The sequence below is a fragment of the Clupea harengus genome, chromosome 10, assembly GCF_900700415.2.
Source record: "Clupea harengus chromosome 10, Ch_v2.0.2, whole genome shotgun sequence".
NCBI classification, from domain to species: Eukaryota; Metazoa; Chordata; class Actinopteri; order Clupeiformes; family Clupeidae; genus Clupea; species Clupea harengus.
Genome location: NC_045161.1, coordinates 7,182,846 through 7,201,286, shown reverse-complemented (window position 1 = coordinate 7,201,286; position 18,441 = coordinate 7,182,846). Strand labels below are relative to the sequence as shown.

The 18,441-nt window shown below is 44.1% G+C and overlaps 1 protein-coding gene across 1 annotated transcript in view; it reads left to right on the top strand.

Moving 5' to 3' along the window:
* Positions 1-11,573: 11,573 nt before the first annotated feature.
* Positions 11,574-18,441, top strand: part of LOC105900941 (cortexin-1-like) — a 12,041-nt gene continuing 5,173 nt past the window's right edge. The window contains 1 exon segment of the mRNA XM_031575162.2: positions 11,574-13,223. The gene's annotated coding sequence lies outside the window, so the exon portion shown is untranslated.

Genomic DNA, 18,441 nt, shown 5'->3' with positions numbered 1-18,441 from the left:
GTGAGCAGAACATGATGGAGCGTCTATTTCCTGCTGTGAGGCAGCCCGAGCGCCTCCCCTCGAAACCCCCAGCCTGCCTGAGCCATGACAGATAGCCTCACTTTTACCACAGGGGAGGCCCACTTACCCTCCCCTCAAGTGTTTGTTTGCTTGCTGAAAATGACAGCTAATCTATAAGTGTAAATCAGAGCAGGGAGTTTGAGCCGCTAAGCCTGCCGGTGGAGGGCGTCCTGTTGTCCTCCTGTATCAATAACCCTAATGATGCTCCCAGCAGGTCCTGCCCTCGCATCGCACCGCCATGTTCAGTCACTCATTACAGCCTCTCAGGAGCACAGGGCTGCTCCCCCTGCTGATCGCTCATTAACATGTGTCCAAGATCAGAGGTCCAGGTATGCCTTGCTGTCCCTCTTCTCTGCTCTCCTCTTCTATCCTTTCCTCTCTTTTTCTCTTTTCTTCCTCTCATTCCTTTCCTCTCCACCCTTGTCTTTGCCTCTCCTTGACTCTTTTCGGCTGTCCACTCCTTTCCCCCTCCTCCTCTCTCCTTTCCTCTCTCCTCTTCTTCGCTCCTCTCCTGGTCAGAGTTTTCATTTCACCTCCGTAATCCGAGCAGGGACCACAAGCTGTGAAAACAGCCCGGTTGAAGAGTGGTAAATAAGCATAGCATTAAGACAGGGTGCTATAGCTACTGTAATTGCGTACATAGGAATTAGAAGATGGGGCCATGAAGGACATGTTTCATCATGGAAGTTTTTTTTTTATCATACGAGCTTCACATAAGCAGTATAATAAATCAATACATATTTCAAGGCTAGGAGTACAGCAGACAATTGATGTCTTGAGGGGAATAATTAGAAAATCAAATAGTGCAAGGCCCGATTACAGTCCAGAAGACACTGAGTGATAGCCTTGTGTGTGGACTGGGCACTTGGATCAGATCTATTTGGAGATGCTACACAGCCTTATACATGTGTCCTCTGATAAACATGGCTTTACTGTTACGCTCTTTTAACACTATGCTGACTTGCAAAACACAGGTATTGCAAATACAAGTGCCTTCACCCCCGAGTAATACAGGTCATGGCAAAGAAGGTGGTCAGCGTGAAATATATTAGGCAGGAAAATGAGAGGGAGGAGCAGAAGCGACGGCGGGGAGGTTATTAGACGAGTGTCTTAGAAACCAGGCTAAAGAATGTAAAATGCAAAGCCTGTCCAATTTGTTCCTCCAGTGGCAAGGATGACATATGACCACCTAAGTCATTTCATCAATGCTACTGTATAACTGCATCACTCATGCAGTAACAACCCAATTGACCTGCAGATTTTTCTCCATCATAACCAATATGTCTATCGGATTACACTTTGTATGTCTTTAAAATTGCACTGCATGATTTATTGTCAGAGCGAAGCAAGAGAATTAATGAGACTACAGCGGCACATGTAATCTGCTTCACATACTACAGTCATTATAGAGCAACATTAAAGTTATCGATCTCAGGCTGTTATTTATTCCAGTGTGTCAGGCACAGTGCAGTGTGCTGTATTATAAAGGGGCCTTCATTCTGGTCTAATTCACATTTAATGGTCCTTTTTTGGCTCGTGGTGAATTATGAAAGTGCTCCACCTTTTGCTTTCCCATTTGAATTATTAAACACACCTCAAACTTTAATTAAAGTCATTAAAGAGCCTGGAGGAAAAGTGTTTTTGTCTTTTCTAACCAGCTCATTCCCATCAGTACCTATTTCCTCATCCCTTACACTCCAAATTAGTCTGCAAGGCTGTTTTGATTTATTTCCATTTTTGCCTATGGCGAAGACAATGGCCCCTCTGAATCACAGGGTAACTCATCTGTCTAACCATAATCTGAGTCATACACGACCCTGTTATCCCTTGTGGGTTTCCTTGAAAGCAAAAGCATCACAGAATTTTCGACTTCAAAACAGTCTTTGGTCATGCCACTAATATCAGTGACAGAAACTCATCTTAAATGTGCGCAAAGGCCTCACTGGTGTCCCACATACATTCTTCCCAAAAGGCCAATAAAGTCAGGAGTGATAGCTAATGAACACAGAAACGCATTATGGTTTCATGACAGCATGAAGTGGGATGTCTCATTAGATGCCACGGAGTGACAGATAGGATGCAATGCTCCCCTGAATAAACAGGCATTAGCCTGACTGCGGCTGGACTGGGCTGGGCTGTGAGCTGGCTAACCAGGCTATGAGGTCTAGCAGTGTGGCGGTGCTTGGGTCCTGCTCCATGATGAATGGGTTATATTCCTCCGTAAAGCATATTAAAGTCAGATCTGATGATGGATAGTACAGAGAGCAGAGGAGGGGGAGGTGGGGGGAGGAGCGTTAGGAAGCCCAGGAAGCTTTTGATAAAATATGAAAGGGGAGGAAATTAAATCCCGGACAAAAATATCAAAATCAGTCACTCCCCCCCCTGCTTTTTTTGCTGATGACTGATGAAATGGCACACGGCTTATTTGAATTTTTAATGCTCGCTTCTCAGGTCTGCGCCTTCCGCAGTAGACTAAAGATTCTTTTTGCAGATGCATCACTTAGCATAACTTACATCTTAGAGGATATGTGATCTCTTTTTCTTTTTTCGGGCCCTGACCTTAGACCAACTTTTGTCTCCATTGTAAAATGAGCTGTCAAATGAACATACAAGCAAAGTAGTTTTATCACACACTATTAAACTGTATGCATAGACTGGTTTTAGAACTTCATCTTCTCCGTTCAGCAATGGTTTGAATTATAATCTGCTACAAATTTTGAATAAATGTAACTGGGCATGAGTGTTTAATTTGCCATTAGAGGCCTCATTTTAAACTAGGTGGTTTGTAGTCTAGGCTTTCATATGGTTCTTCATCAGTGGCCTAAGGCTCCTCACTCCTCAGTCATCAGAGAAGTTTCTTTTAATCAAACCGAGTTCAACGCATCCTATGATGTCAATTTCCGTCATATTTGACTATGAAACAGTTTTTAAAAGTTTCACATGCCACAATTATTTTCCAGTCTTCACCCAAATTGGCACAGATGATCTTCAGACCAAGCCTATGGATTTTTAAGCTTTCATCTGTCCCAGCCAATCAAAATTGGATGTGAGGTCATATCTCGGGAACGCTTTGATGTATCAAAACCAAAATTGGTACATGGACTTGTGATCCCATTTTGAGGAAGCACAAAAACATTTGCGCCATTTGACCAGTAGGGGCGCTGCAATAAGTAAAAATGCCTTTGGCTAAAAAATTATTCTTGTGTCTAGTGATACCAAGGGAGGTCCCAAAGCCGAGACATGGAAACTTGCAACATAAACCTAATTGATGCAGCTGCCGTATTGGATTGTAGCAAAAGGTTTAAAAAGATTTCACAGGCCGCATATTTTGTCCAGTTTTTACCAAATGTGCTGTAGTTGACACACAAAGCCTCACAAATGTTATCAGATGGATTTTTGATTTTTGAAATCAATCGAAATCGGCAGCGAAGCGGGCAAACGGGGAGTGAGATCATATCTCAGCAACTGTTTGATGTCTTGACACCAAATTAAGTATATAATTAAGACTCGGGACCCCTTCTTAAGGTTGTGCGTTGGTTGTGTGTGTGTGGTTGTTATGTCTGGTGATGTCTTAGGAGATCCCTTAGGATGACAACCTATCATGTTGACCAAATTGGATTTAATCAAAAACCTTAAAAAAATGTGAGTGGCCACAGACCTTGTTGAATCCTCTCCGAATTTGGCACAGATGATCTTCAGACAAATCCTCACAATTTTATTTTCAAATGAAACAGGAAGTAAGCTCATATCTCGGCCAATATTAATTAGCATTGACCCAACTTAAATGTGAGTCAATGCAGCCCTGCCCTTGCCATAATGACATGAAGTTTCCAATGCCCCCTCATTGCTGCTTGCAGCTACATTTCACCATTAACGTGGTATTTCACCATTAACGTGGTATTCCACCAGGGTTTGTGTAGGGCCTTGTTTATGACTGGCGCTGGTTTAACTGAATATCTAATTTGCTGGATGATCAACCACACCATTCGTGTCCCTGACATTTGAACTGAATGGGAGATTCCATCAGTCAGCATCCATCTCACGATGGGGAGAAGTGATCTGCCACCATTACCCAATGGATTCTCACAGTGCCGTAATTGGAAATAAAAGGATCTGACCCCAGTGAATAGAGCCTGGCCTTTCGTTAATTGCACATGTACACAGAAACAGTAATTACAGTGTCAGTTGGAAGAGTGATATCACCTGTGAGGCGGTGCATATCTTGTCAGACATCTTGCGAAAGAGAGCGGGCCTCCAACTAACACTTCCATTTGTTTATTTATTTACTCAATTTCACAGCGTAGCAGGAGCACATTTTTAATGTGATGTATGAGAGTTTAGCAGTTGGGTGCCTCTCTGGCCTTCCTCGCTCATTCCTTATTAATATATTTATTATTCCCTCATTAATTGATGGAAATTATCAATCATGTTAACTGTATCCTAAATGAATCCTCTGCTGATGCTAATCAAGGGAGAGGTTTAAATTGGGTGCCATTACTCAACTGGCCAGACGGAGAGAGCTGCGTAAACTGGGTAAACCTTTTCCATCTATGGTGCCTTTTCAGCTCAACTGCCCACAGGGCCACTGCTTCAAGCTCAGATGTGTCCGAGCACTTCGGTGTTGTCGTCATCATGACTTTGTAGGAATGTGAATTTCACTCCTTGACAGTTTTATATTAATTGACTCAGTGTAGTTACACGTCTGTGATTATCTAGCTGTCTGCAACAATACATGTGATCCAAAAAGACGTGGAAAAGGCTCCACTTTGGGTTTATAGATCATGTTAGATGTTTCCTTTCAACAGGAAAATTACTTTGACATCAATGTGTCTCAGATTATTTTATTATTATTATTAATAATAATAATCATTATAATAACGTGCAGTCTGTGTGCATGCTTAGACTGTGTTGTCATTAGTTTTCTTTTCCAACTTCTCCACTCCAGTCAATATTCTGAACATGTGTTTGGACATTGTCACTAATCCCTGTCTGACACTAAGGTGTGGATATGGACTGTTTACTCCCATTAGGCTCTCATGCATAATTAAGATGTTATGAATAATAAAGAGGACATAGCCCTGCCCTGCCCTGCCCTCTCCTCTGTCCTATACTCACCACCAGGAAAAAGGCAGCTTTGTTTACTCTGGGCGCCAAGGCATGAATTCTGAGGATACATTTGAAAGTCATTGACGGAGCTCAATGTGTTTGCCTCATGCCCGTTCAGACCCATTATAGAGGCACCCCCGCCCCTCTGAATTTTTAAAGACTGACGAATGTCTTCTGAGAGTGGCTCAATGGCGGCTGGCCTTGCAGGAAAGCGTATGGTAATTGGTTCCCCTCTGGGCACCTGGAGATCAATGTTCTCGCTATCTGCTTATGGGAGGAAACATGCACTGGACAGAAAACAAAGGTTAGATGTCTAGGAAATAAAGGCTGATTTGAGAAGGGAGGCAGCTGAAGAAGCAATGGAAACGAGCAGATGGTGAACAGAGAGACAGTGTTAGAGTACTGCAGGCAGAGGCAAAGAGTAGATTTATATGCTAAGGAGGGCAGAGCACCTCAGACAAAGAAGAAAGAACAAGCTAGGGCTGCATTCTACAAGGATCCACTGATTTAAGTATGTGATGTCTTTGTCCACCCAAGAGAAAATAAGAAGTTTAAGAGTTGAAAGAACCTGGAGGAGTACGCAGGTACATACTGACAATCAGAGGCATGTGTGGATTTTCTGGATATTTAGAACATAGAAGCATGATTAGGCATGAAATTCATGTGGCAAGGACAGAAGGCAGAGACCTCTGTGTGGTATTTCTGGGCCTACGTAATGCCTTTGAATTGGTGCCACCCAATCTGGTATGGAAGGTATTCAGTTACTTTCAGGTTCCTGAGAAGATTTAAACCTGCTAGCTACCTGCCTGCCAGTTCCCTGCCCGATCCAGCTCCTGAGTTGGCAAGTTTCGACCTGCTGGCCTCCCTCCCGATCATATTGAAGAGCCAACCAGCTTCTGGCCAGTAGCCCAGGTGGTCAGACTGGGCCTACTTATCCTTCAGACAGCTCCCCCAGACTGTTGGTGCCCTGCCAAACACCCTTGGTTCTGCCCGTGGCTAACACTTGACCTGTCAGGATCCTGACTGATCCTGTCTCTAAGTCCTCAGGATTCACCATTTTGGGGAACTCAGCTAGCCATCAGATGCCACATTTGCTCCTGAGTCTGTTTCCGAGTCAGTCGATGCCACACCGGCCCTTGAGTCGATCCTTCTATCCAAGGTGGTTCCTGCACGATTTCTCAAAATGGCATTTGAATATTTAGTTCGTTCTTTGTGTATACATCTTCCAGCTGTGGTAGTGTATTATAAAAGTGCATTATGCTTTCTCTTCAAGAGAGGGCACAAAATTATGAAAATATTAGTAATAAAATAAAATAAAATAGAATAATACTATACAAAATATATACAAATCTGGTGGGACATGTGGTCCCCCCAGCTTGAACAGGCATGATGGTACTGAATCCAGCAGTCAAGAACACCATTTCAACGGTGAAAGCAGGTAAGAAGCAGTTCAACATGCACAAGGTGCATTACAGCATAGGAATATCATTGTACAAAGTGGAAGAGCTGGGTTTGGGTTAGGTTACAGTTGGAAAGCATGGGTACGGCTAGTTGCTGGAGAGGAGGCAGATGGTAACCAGCTTTGTTTGCGAGCAAGAAGAGGAAACTAGACGAGCAGCAGCAGCTTCTCAGGCAAAGCAAGGGCAATGGAACAACTGGCATACTGTTGAGAAGAGGAAGATCAGCTGGAGAGAATTGTGGGCTATGGATACTAACCACATGTAATTCATTGTTGGAGCTACTTATGATATTATCCCAGCTCAGCAGAACCTCAGTCAGTGCCACCCATATGAAGACGGAAGCTGCAAGTTGTGTATGGGTGCTGCTGGTGCTGGATTTTCTGTCTGATTGTAAAAATAGCTTGACCCAGGGTCGCTACACACGGAGACATAATCAGGTTTTAGAATAAACGAGTTGCCAGTAAATTACAGAGACAGTAGAATTTCTTTAGTGTGTGTGAGAGGGGCAGACAAGTGGACACCAGGCACCTACAAACAGTACTGGCAAATGGGGCAAAGCACAGAATTGGAGATTACTGGAAGATGTCAGAAGGCAACTTCCACAGTGTATTGTTGTGACCAGACATGGTGTTGTATTCTGAGTTCGAGTGCATTGTTTACTTTATTGAGTTAAGGATTCTCTTTGAAGATGTGATTGAGGAAGCCTTTGAAAGGAAGAGGCTATAGTATGAGGAACCGGTAACCGAAGCGAAAGAACGAGGTTGGCAACTACACACAAGACCAGTGGAGATAGGTGTTAGAGGCTCTGTAGCTACGTCAACCACAACGCTTCTGTTGGACTTTGGTTTCTGAATCACTCAAAGGAGCTTTAAAGGAGGAGCTGAAAAAGCGAGCCAGTGGTTATGGCTGAGGCACTCACAGACTACTAGGAGAAATGTGAATTAAGCTGTATTACATGAAAAAGCCTGTTGTCACAAGATGTTTGGGTGTTTAAAGTGATCAGGGTTTGTATCTCATTTTGTTCCCTTCAAAAACCCGGGGGGCTCTCTCATCCCCAACCCCTTCCCTTACCCTAACTTGGGTTTGTATTGAGTTCCTACCCTTTCCCTAACATGGTTTTGTACACCAAATGGGGTAACCCCATCTAAACCCTCCCACCCCTTACCCTGGATAGCCTGTGGCAGGCCGTAGTATAATGAAATGTATGGATTATTAGTCGGTAAAATATTAATATTCAGTCACTGAGATATCCATGTGAAATCTTTTTGAGGTGTATCTATTGTTGTCCCTGATATTGACATGTGTCCTAACCCACTGTGAGGATGGAGGGCAGTGGGTATGGGAGGGAGCCTTCTGGAGGTGTCGTGTGCCTAATTCAACAAAACTCTGATGAAGTAAGGTGTCCAGTGAAATTCTCATGAAGACATCTTAGTTGTTGTTGTCATTGTTGTTGCTGTTGTTGTTGTGAAGTATTGTTATGATGGTTGTAGTGCACCTGTTGTTAAAATACTTGCTAGGTTGTACTTCCACTGTGGGAAGTCCCCAGCCAGTGGCACAAGGAATTTAACATCTTTTCCTGTATATAAATAAAATCAAATAAGTTCACAAAAAGGAAATAAGTACACAAATGTTTTTGTTAGGAACCTTTGTTAGTAAACAGAGCGTGCTTGTACCATGTTGGAGAGCCTCATCTCCCCCTCCGGTGCTGTACAGTCATGAGCTATATGCCATAAAGAATGGCCTTGCTCAGATGGTGATGGTGGCGACAGAGTGCTGGCCAGCCGCTTTGGGGTAATTACATAAAAATAGAAATCCTAATGGCCCGTGAAGTGTAGGTCAGCCAGCAAGGGCAGGGAAACCTGGGCTAATGTCACAGTGTGGCACAGCGTAATGTATGACTCCAGCCCATTGGATGGGGTGAGACTGTCCAAGCAATTATATGTCCCTCAGCTCTGGCAGTTGGGTTATGACTGTGTAGCACACACAGAAAAGGTTGTGGGCCTGTGTAGCAGTTGGTGTTTATAATTGGGCCAATCCTTTGCTCCATGTATCTAGGGAAAGAAATTGCATTCTGAGTACTGCATGATTTCTTTTTAGGAAAAAAAGATGATGTCTGTGAGGTAAATTTATGTTACATAAAGTTAGACTTTATATTACATAATGTATAATCCTAATTCTATATGGCCAGTGATAACTTAGATGAGCTTTAGTGTTGCACTTTGACAGCCGTGAATGTGGTCTGTCCATGGATAATCTCAAGGAGGCAATTTCAACCGTGCACACTATATGTGGACCAGCGCAGTTCCTCGTCCTCAAGCTTTCGCTCACCAAAGAGACGTGACGCCACCGTCTCAAGCAAAAGCAGACAGCTTGAACTGAAGCGCCCCTAATCCATTTGAAAGTCAACAATCCCCATGTTCTGTACCACTCAAGAGGAAAAACATCCCATTGGAAATCAGTGTCTGGGGAAAGAAGAAAACTGAAAAGGTTAATGAGGTGTGTTGGGCACTCTTAGAGGAGCACAATGCTCTTTACGGAAGAGGAGGCATGTGCTGCCCGAGGGGAAGGGGCGGCAATGATAATGACACCCCTCAGATCTCATTATCAAGGTTATTGATTTGTATGGGCCACCTGCATCTCTCACCCCCACCGCCACCCCCAAGGCGACTCAGACTCCAAACCCTCAATCTGGGTACCAGCTTTGGTCAACATACCCGTCACACACTCATACCACGGTCACACTGACAGCTGACCCACTCACTCGAGCTGACAGCACGCAAACTTACACACACACACATGCACATACACACACACACACACATACACACACACATACACACACACATACACGCTCTCACTCAGCCGACCTGACAAGCGCTCATGCACTCCCAGGGAGAGGGACATTTTTAGAATGGCAGGGGATGGCAGCCAGAGCGGTTTGCTGATCTGTTCCAGGAGAAAATTGGCTTAATTGTGATTAACATTGAGGAATAGGTCTAATTTGTTACCCTCTCTCCAGTTGGCCTTCAAAGGATCGGAGAGCGAAAACGGAACAAAAAGCGAAATCATTTAGTCATTTTCATTTTTACTAAATACTGAAGCTCACGTCCTCTGTTATTTTTCTGAATATGAAACCGCTTAGCCTTTAGAAAGGTAAAAAATCCAATCGAATTATTTGCCAAAGCAAATGAAGAACAGGCCATTATGTGGATCTAATTATGGTGGCGCTGCTACCTCTGTGTGTAATGAGGGGATATGAGCCCAGACTCCGGGCCTTGACCTGGCAGGGCTGGCAGTGCCCGGGCGACTGCTCCAGCTGGGGCCTGGCTGTGGGGGGGATGGAGCTGGCAGCAGATGGCACAGATGGCAAAGAGGCCACCTTCCCTTGGATAGAGGTCTGGTCATGGACCAGGTTATGGGCTTAGACTGGCACTGCCATATTGATCATGGTGGGCATGATCACATGCAATGGTAATCGTGGTCTCTTAGCCTGCAGTGATATGGCAGATCACTACCTCAAATATTGTAATGTGACCTTTCTACTTGAACATGTATAATTTCTTCCCACACTGAGCACGGTTCTTCATGCTCATAGAGATCCAGTTGTTCCAACTCTTGTTTACAAGTCTTGTAAATAAAAATGGGGTTATTGTTACTTTTTGTACTTGAGCTGTGGATAAAGAAAACTACTGCATGCCATACTACTACACAGTGAAAGAGATAAACCTAGGACTCTGTATGGATGGATGGCAGTAGAAATTGTAAGCTTGGCTGTATGCAGCATTGAGGTCACAGAGGTCCAGCCCTCCATCATTTTTCTGTCCAGTGATGTAGTGTAATGCAATGTGCTTGTTTAGGTTGGTTGGGTCATTAGGCAGGGTCATTTCTCCTCAATTCCCCTGTTTTGACCACTCAGAGGGCGTCTCTCTCTACCTTTAAGAAGCTCTTGAAGACCCAACTCTTCAGAGAGCACCTCCCTTCATAACTTGCACTTCGACTAGTACTTAACTTGAACTTACAGCAGTTACATTCCTGCACTTCTTTTTTTATCTTCTTTTTTTCTAGGTCTCTATTGCTCGTAGCTTGACTGTTCTCTCCCTTGTACGTCGCTTTGGACAAAAGCGTCTGCTAAATGACTAGATGTAAATGTAAATCATTTTGGGTCATCGTTTTGACTTTGTGGTAGACCTAGTACTTTGTTTAGTTTGACCCAGCACTTAGTTTAGTTTGCTCTATTCTGTACGGCAGACATTCTTAATTCTTTGTCAAGTTTACACAAAATGATGGAGCAGTAAGGCTTAAATGCAGTCTTCAGTGTTATTCAGTTGCTCTTTTCATATACTATAGAGTTGAATTTTACACTGCAATGACTGCATTTTACATCCAGCTGGCTCTTGCTGATGTTGAAGTTGAAAGCTTTCAACTATTTTATTGTAATGTTACATCTGCTGAAGGAGTAATATAAGTGGTGTTATGATGGAAGCTCAGCTTTGCAAGCTCAGCAGAAGACTATGGTCACGAACATCCTCAGGGATTACTTTGGGCTGTTAGGGCTGTCCATAGGATTCGATGATGGCATTCTCCAGCTTCTTCTTCGTCTGCCTCCACTGTTCTTTTATCATTTGGTGGGCTTGCTGATGGAATGCGAGTCCGATCCTTGAATGCCTGATGCAGGAACAGTGGGGACATGGAAAATGTCTGGCAAGGGTTGGAGGATTCAGGTGCCGATCCTTGAACGGCAGATGCAGGGCCACCAATTGTCTCCATTGGACACGGTCCACTGCCAGGGTCTCTAGATCTCCAGGTGGGATGGCGCAAGCCTTCAGGGATCTATTCAGATGGTCTTTCCATCTCTTCCGAGTCCCCTCGGCAAGTTCGGAGGGATGGGTCTCAGAGGCGAGATCCCTCTATGCAAACAACGTGTCCTGTCCAGCAGAGAACACGGTGAAGAAATATGGCATGGCACTGGTGGAGGACATGCACTCCAGAAATCTTGGTGTGAGGTATCCTGTCATCCCACTTGATGCCCAGGATCCGCTGGAGGAAACAGATGTTGAGATGCAGGTGGCGTTATAGATGGCAACCTTATGGTTCGAAGATTGTGGTTGGAGAAGACATGTAAGCAGAGACGAGGAGGCTTGCTTGAACTGATTTGTGATCTCTTCAGTCACGGAGACATCATCGTATATCATGCTTCCGAGATACAAAAAGGAGTAGGTGTTCTCCACTGGTGCATTTCGTACTACGATGATCGAGGAGGGTTTGTTGTGATGAAACACTGTCTGCAGGGTCAATGTATTCGAGATACTGATTTCCAGGCCCATCCAAGATGATGCCTCCTTGTCTAAGGACGCAACGATCCTCTGCAGGCCTGTTGGGTGAAGATCTAGACCGGTAGCATCATCAACATACTGGAGCTCAAAGAGGACTGTGGAGGTGGTCTTGGAGCGAGATGCAAGCCATGGGAGGTTGAAGACATTACTGTCCAGATGGTATTGAATATGTGCTCCGTCAGAGGTTGAAGACAGTACTGTCCAGATGGTATTGAATATGTGCTCCGTCAGTCACGTTGAGCGTGTTTCTGGAGAGGAGAGTGACAGCAATGAGGTAAATCTTGAAGAGTACTGGTGTGAGTAAGCAGTCTTGCTTGACGCCAACTGTGGCTTCAATCTGCCAACATGCATCAGGAATGCATAATTTACAGTTATATTGACAGATTGGATCAACTTCTCCCTGTACCTCACTGATCTGGCTGCTAGAAATGTGGTCAGCAAAACTCTTCTCAACTGACTGTAATCCCTTCTAAAACTGAGATGACATACAGTCTGCAGATGTCAGGCTAATGAAAGGCCAGTCTTAATGGAATACTGTTTAAGATTTAGTAGTGATGTGTGTTGATAGTTGGCAGTAAGGACATTAGGAAAAAAATAATTCACTTGTCTTAGTATAGTGTAAATCAGGATTTGTTTAATGCACAAAGGGGTGAATTGGAGGTGACTGCTCTTTTAGTTTGGGTTCAACAATGCCATTCAAAATATTTTGCCCCCACTACTTTGCTCTGTACTTCCTTCGTAATTGTAGAATTGTAATTTAATATACTTGTAATAAGGGTACATTTTTGTTCATTATACTACATTTTATTGTAACATTTCATCAGTGTTTAATTTGTCTGTTTTAGTAAAAACTGGAGTGAAATAAAAACCCTCTGCATTTTTGACTTGTCTAACCATGTCTGACCTCTAAATGTTTACCAGGCAATGCAAAATAATTATGTAACTCCTGCAGTTCTCCTGCCGGCTTAGATAAGTTATAATATGTAGTTTAGTTCACACTACACATCTAAGCCCAGGTAAGGAAAGTGTGTGAGTGTATTTTCTCCTCATTCGTTTTGAAATGGTGCCTACATATGCTGGGGTGCGGTGCTTTAAGAAGCAGGCGCGCTCTCGGTTGTTGTAAAGTAGAAGGGCTCTGCGCTGATCGGGGATGGCCAGCACTGCAGCTCATTCAGTAGGTCCATGAGCACGATCACAGTACCCGAAGTTTCCAGGCGCGGAACTTATGTGAAGCCGTGCAACCACCTCAGACAACTCTGCAGAGGTATCGTATGATCGAAACCAAATAACGTTTATGAGTACGAGAAGAGTAACGTCACGAGTTGATAATTGATATCAATTTGACTAAATTACAGTCACTGCGTCTTTCATTTCTGGATTCGCAAAGGAACGACGATGGCACGCAAATGGGTTTTAATTACTAATTCACGTTATCATGTATGAGTTTATACATTCTGCGCAGTTTGCTATTGAGAGTAATGTATCATAAACATCGGAACTGTGATATCATAGTAAATATGGTAAAAGTTTAAATGCACACTACCGTGCGCTTCATTTTATGCTCTTTTTGTGCCTCTTCTGACGCCTTAACGCACAAATGACAAAAGCTAATATTCTATTTTTATTTTGTTCACTTTTACTTAAACTACTGTTTAGTCCCTCCTAATGAAAACATAGTTTGCAATAATCATGAACTGCGTGTTTTTACAGAGTAGTGAGCTATGTTCTGTGGTATATTTGAACAAGTTGAATTCAGCATGAAACAAAAAATCTGATTATCAATAACCTTGTGCCCATGAGTTATTCATTATAGCCTGTTTTATCTGTGTTGATATATAACGTTCCAATTGAAAATATTAATTCTGGCAAGACATGATGAGTAAAATAACCATACGTGGGGACTTTTCTCGGGTATCAGGTCATGTTTGTATAAGAATATTGTATTTAATATTTCTAAATGTTTCACTCAGCGTAATCACATTTAACCACTTCAAACTACCGTACTGAAAGCATGAAGGTCTTCATGCAAGAAAGAAAATGCAAGGTTGGCCTGCACGCCCTCGTAATTGGTCTCAATAGGTTCTGAGGTTGTAAGTGGGGCGTGCGTGCCATGCCAAAATGTGTAACCTTATAGCTGTTTGGTCTTTCCTAGCGGTTTTTGTTGGTGCATGGTGTAGTTGTTGTAGGACTTAATGTTGGGTGTAGTAGACTATCCTAGTAGGATCTCCAGTTAAGCTACTTGGCCTAATTGTCACCGGTATCATGCTGTGGTTTTTTTCTAGCGAAGGGGAATGTGTGCTTTAGAGGAAACTTACACCACTACTACCCAATTGAAAGCCCAATCGAGGGCACTTGTCTCAATAAAGTAAGTTAAATGTTAATGAAGAAAGTACCTCTTGGCGCATTTAATGGTTTATTTTTATTGCAGTGAAAAGAAGGTTGCTTTGATGCAGCTCAGATTTATATATTTAATTTTTTTGTATTATAACTAGATTACCAATGTGATGGTGGTGTGTGAGGTTACACTTTACAGAAACAAAGAGGTAACATCATTGACCACCATCTGGATATTTCTTCTCTTTCTGCTGCTTGTGCTCTTTGGGATCAGATCATGCAACCATCCACTGGTACTTTAAACACAAAGCCCAAAGGCAGAGTAGGCTTTTGAATCTGTGCTGGGTGTGAGGTGAACCAGCAGCTGTTTCTGAATTGTGCTGCCTTGTATTACACCTCGTCACTATTTAATGAACCCATGCTAACCCAGTGCGAGTAATCGGAGTTTCCTTATTTTTCCAATCTGTTCTAGGTCTGGTGACACTGACCTCCTGCATGTGTTTCTACATGTGTAATAAGAGACACTGATTAGATAAGTGTCTGTTCTCGGCTACACCAGTCCCAATACGCTCCTCACTTGTTGTGGTTATAAGGTGTCAAACCATGTGACTGTACTGTTCTCGTTTAGACTGTCCACTGTCTAGTCTGTCTGACACCACCACTGATACATGTACAGTACTCGTGACTGACTTCTGAAACTATACCGACATTATTTACTGTCTGAGCAGTTTGTCATCGTGATCTTTCGGTGTAATCGAGACACGCCTGCCATAGCTTTTATCAATTAGATGGATATTCCGCCTACGTTTGATGTAGCCAGTAGGTGCGTTCATGTATGCTATTGTTTTGTGGGGTTAAGGGGAAAAAAATGGGTGATGGTTTTTGGAGAGAACGCGGTCTACCTTGGCACCCTTGGCCTGAAGAGAGCGCGCAGGTTTCGATTTCCCACCAAAGATCGCTCTTCAAATATTCATCATGGCCATAATCTGGAGCCATTTGATAATTGACACTGGGGCTCGGTTTTATAATCTCCCCTCTTCATCTCTGGATGCTGAGCGCCATTAAAACTTGCCCTCCAGCCCGTCCGTCCCGATCCCTGAGGCCATTAACTTCTATTCCGATTGGCTTCTTGGAATAGAATGTGCTGACTGAGAGGCGCGCTATCAAGCCGCTCTCTTTTTCTACAATTCTTTCTGTTGAATTTGCCCAGTGTGCTTTTCTTTCAGCCTCCTCCAAAGCTGACGGGGGATTTTCAATAAACTCTTATTAGTTGTGATAACTAATTCCTAATCCATACACCTTTTCCTTTCACATCTAATCCCCACCTGGCTTTCTTTTTCAACAAATACCCACATCAGCACTTATTTTCACAAATACCAGGACTGAAGGAATCACAGTCACACAGACTTGATCATATTTCAGACCGGTGTAGGGTATATATAATTCATTTTTCCACACAGACTCAGAGTTCTCCTGATTCCGCCTGACCTTTTCAGTGATATTTTCCGACGACTCTTTTGTGACCATTGCTGCTGTTGTTGTTTTCGTCATTGTTGTGTGACTTTGCTTGTTCCCTGCCTGAAGTTGGAATGAACATCCTGCCTAGCATGTAATATATATTCCTCCCGTAATCCCCACTGGCAGCAACCCTGCTCTCCTTTGGCGCTGTGGCAGGCCACTTCCTCACTCAGTGAAAGAAGAAAAAGAAGGAGAGATGAAGGAAGAAGGAAAAGAAATCTGCTGTCTTTTGATTTTGTGAATGCTGACTTGTCCATATTCCACTCTCTGCGCTCCCTCTCGGATTGCCCTGATTGATGTTGTCCGGATTCTCGACTCAGGAGGGATTTTGGGTGGCATCTCTCTCTCTCTCTCTCTCTCTCCCTCCCTGCCGACCCAGTGCCTGTGCCCCTTCCGTGTCAACGCAGTTTATCCAAGCTCCTGCCAGCCTGATGTAGACAGGGATGGGGGGGTGTTTGGGGGTGAGGGGAGGGGGCTTTGATGAAGACCAGAGAGCCCCCACTGCGTGTCCTGTCACACAGCCTCAGTCAGTGCCACCTCTGTCAGACTTCACTCAGCTGAATATTTCATGCTGTGATTTGGGATGTAAATTAAAGATGGGAGGGAATGTGGGTTTTGACAGGTTCGTGACCTTATTCTCTTCGACTGGGAAAGGAGTGACCGGACACTGTCGTGTGTGTGTGCAGGCTGTAGGTTTTGGTGTGTGTAGGTGGTGGGTTTTGTGGTAGCCGGGAAGAGCGTTTTTATTTGTTTGTGCATCATCTCAGAACTAGAGAGCCTTTTGTGCGACTCAGCTGCCATGTCGTTTTGAAAGTGACCCTTTCTCTTACTTGGAGAACAGGCTGTGTTCTTTGGATAGAACATGGATTGCTTAAAAGGCTTAATATGGTTCTTCTCAGCATGACATCTTTAAGGATGTCTGCAGGGTTTCCACAGTGTTGGAACAGATATCCGTGGCACTGTGGTTCTTAAGCATAAACGCATGGGCATATCTCAAGCAGAAGCTGCTGTTAGGATCTGTCGGAATCCCCCACCGTGCTGTGCATTGTGCCTGAGACAGCGGGGGGGACATCTCTGGCGCTCTATGTTTAATTATATCCAATTACTCAGCGAGTAATCCTTGTCATTTATGAGAAAGGAAACACTGATGCTCCATCAGTAGCACTCTGGGTGGATTTGATAAGAGCCCGCGGGTTTCTGAAGGGGACAAGTCCCAGCATTGTGCTCGTGTCTTAGGCAGATTGTCCCTCTTTTGAGCCGCCTGACAAGCACCCTGATGATAAATGCGTTTCAGGAGGGCTGACAGACGATTTATAATCTTTAAAGGGCACCGTATTGCTCCTTTTTTTTTACGAGCCTGAGAGGCCGATTTCTCAAACTTATGGGCAGTGAGGTGGGCAAAAGCTGTGTTTGTAGATGAGAGTGGACAACACAGCAAGGCAAGGCATGTATATATACATGAAAAGCAACGTCTTTGAAAAGCTCAGCAATCTGGAGTGTTTCCCGGGGACGTCTCCATCGTCATGAGCTCCCGGGAACGGAGGCAGCGGGGCGTTTCATCCGCCTATCCCACCATCCAACGGGGAGACTGTGCCTATGGCCCCCCGGCCACCGCCAATGTGTCAGAACAGCTGCAAATTTAATTAATCGCCTTAATCTCCATTACCTTGGACTATCAGCCAGCATAAGTTGGACGCTGGAGACCTGAAATTCACTGTCCATGAAGGGTGGAAAGCTGTTGGACTGTCTCTTTCCTTTCCTAAAAATATGCACAGGAATGAGAATTGACATTTGTGTATACACTAGTGTATGTGTGTGTGTGTGCTTGTGAGTGTACAAAGATAGCTACAAAGATAGCTTTGATCTTTCTGGAATTTGGGGGCTTGCTTACAGCTCAAGGTGACCTGGGCCTACTCTTCATTACACAGCAGCCCCCTTACGTTGGCACGAACCCTTTGAATGATGAATGAGAGCAGGCAAACAGAAGAATATCACTGCTGGGGGGAATCAAAGGATCGCATCAATACTCTGCATGATGGATGGCATCAGAATCATCTTGCAGGCAAGCCCACACGTGCACACGTATGTATGCTTCCCGCTTCATACGACCAGCAACATTTATTCTGATCAAAGCCTCAGGTATCCTGCTGTGCTTTGAGAATGGCTCGCCTGCCCTTTGCCTGCAAACCCATTTTATCTTCATCAGCACCCAAATGTGAAGAGTTAACTTAATTTCGCCGCACCGAAAGACATTCAGCGTCCCCTTCTCCAAGAGCCTGTTTTATTTTTATTGTGCTCTCTAATTAGGTTTGGAAAACAGAGAGGGAGGAAGGGGGGGGGGGTCTTTAAAAAAAAAGAGAGAGAGAACCTGCAAAAAAGAACAAATCAGGCTTTTTCGTCAAATTACCATTGTGCTTTGGTCGATGAGGGATGGCTTGTGATAACTCTGGGCAGCTGCCTGTTTCCCCCCTGTGGATGGCACGCCCAGTAATAGCATCTGTCCTAATGAAAAGATAGCATCTTGCCGGCTGGCTTAAGGGTATGGGGGCCAGATATGGGGCGGGGGTGGGGGGGTCAGGTCAGGGGCTCATTAAGTGCGATGTATTTCTTCATTTATTCGGATGAGCTTC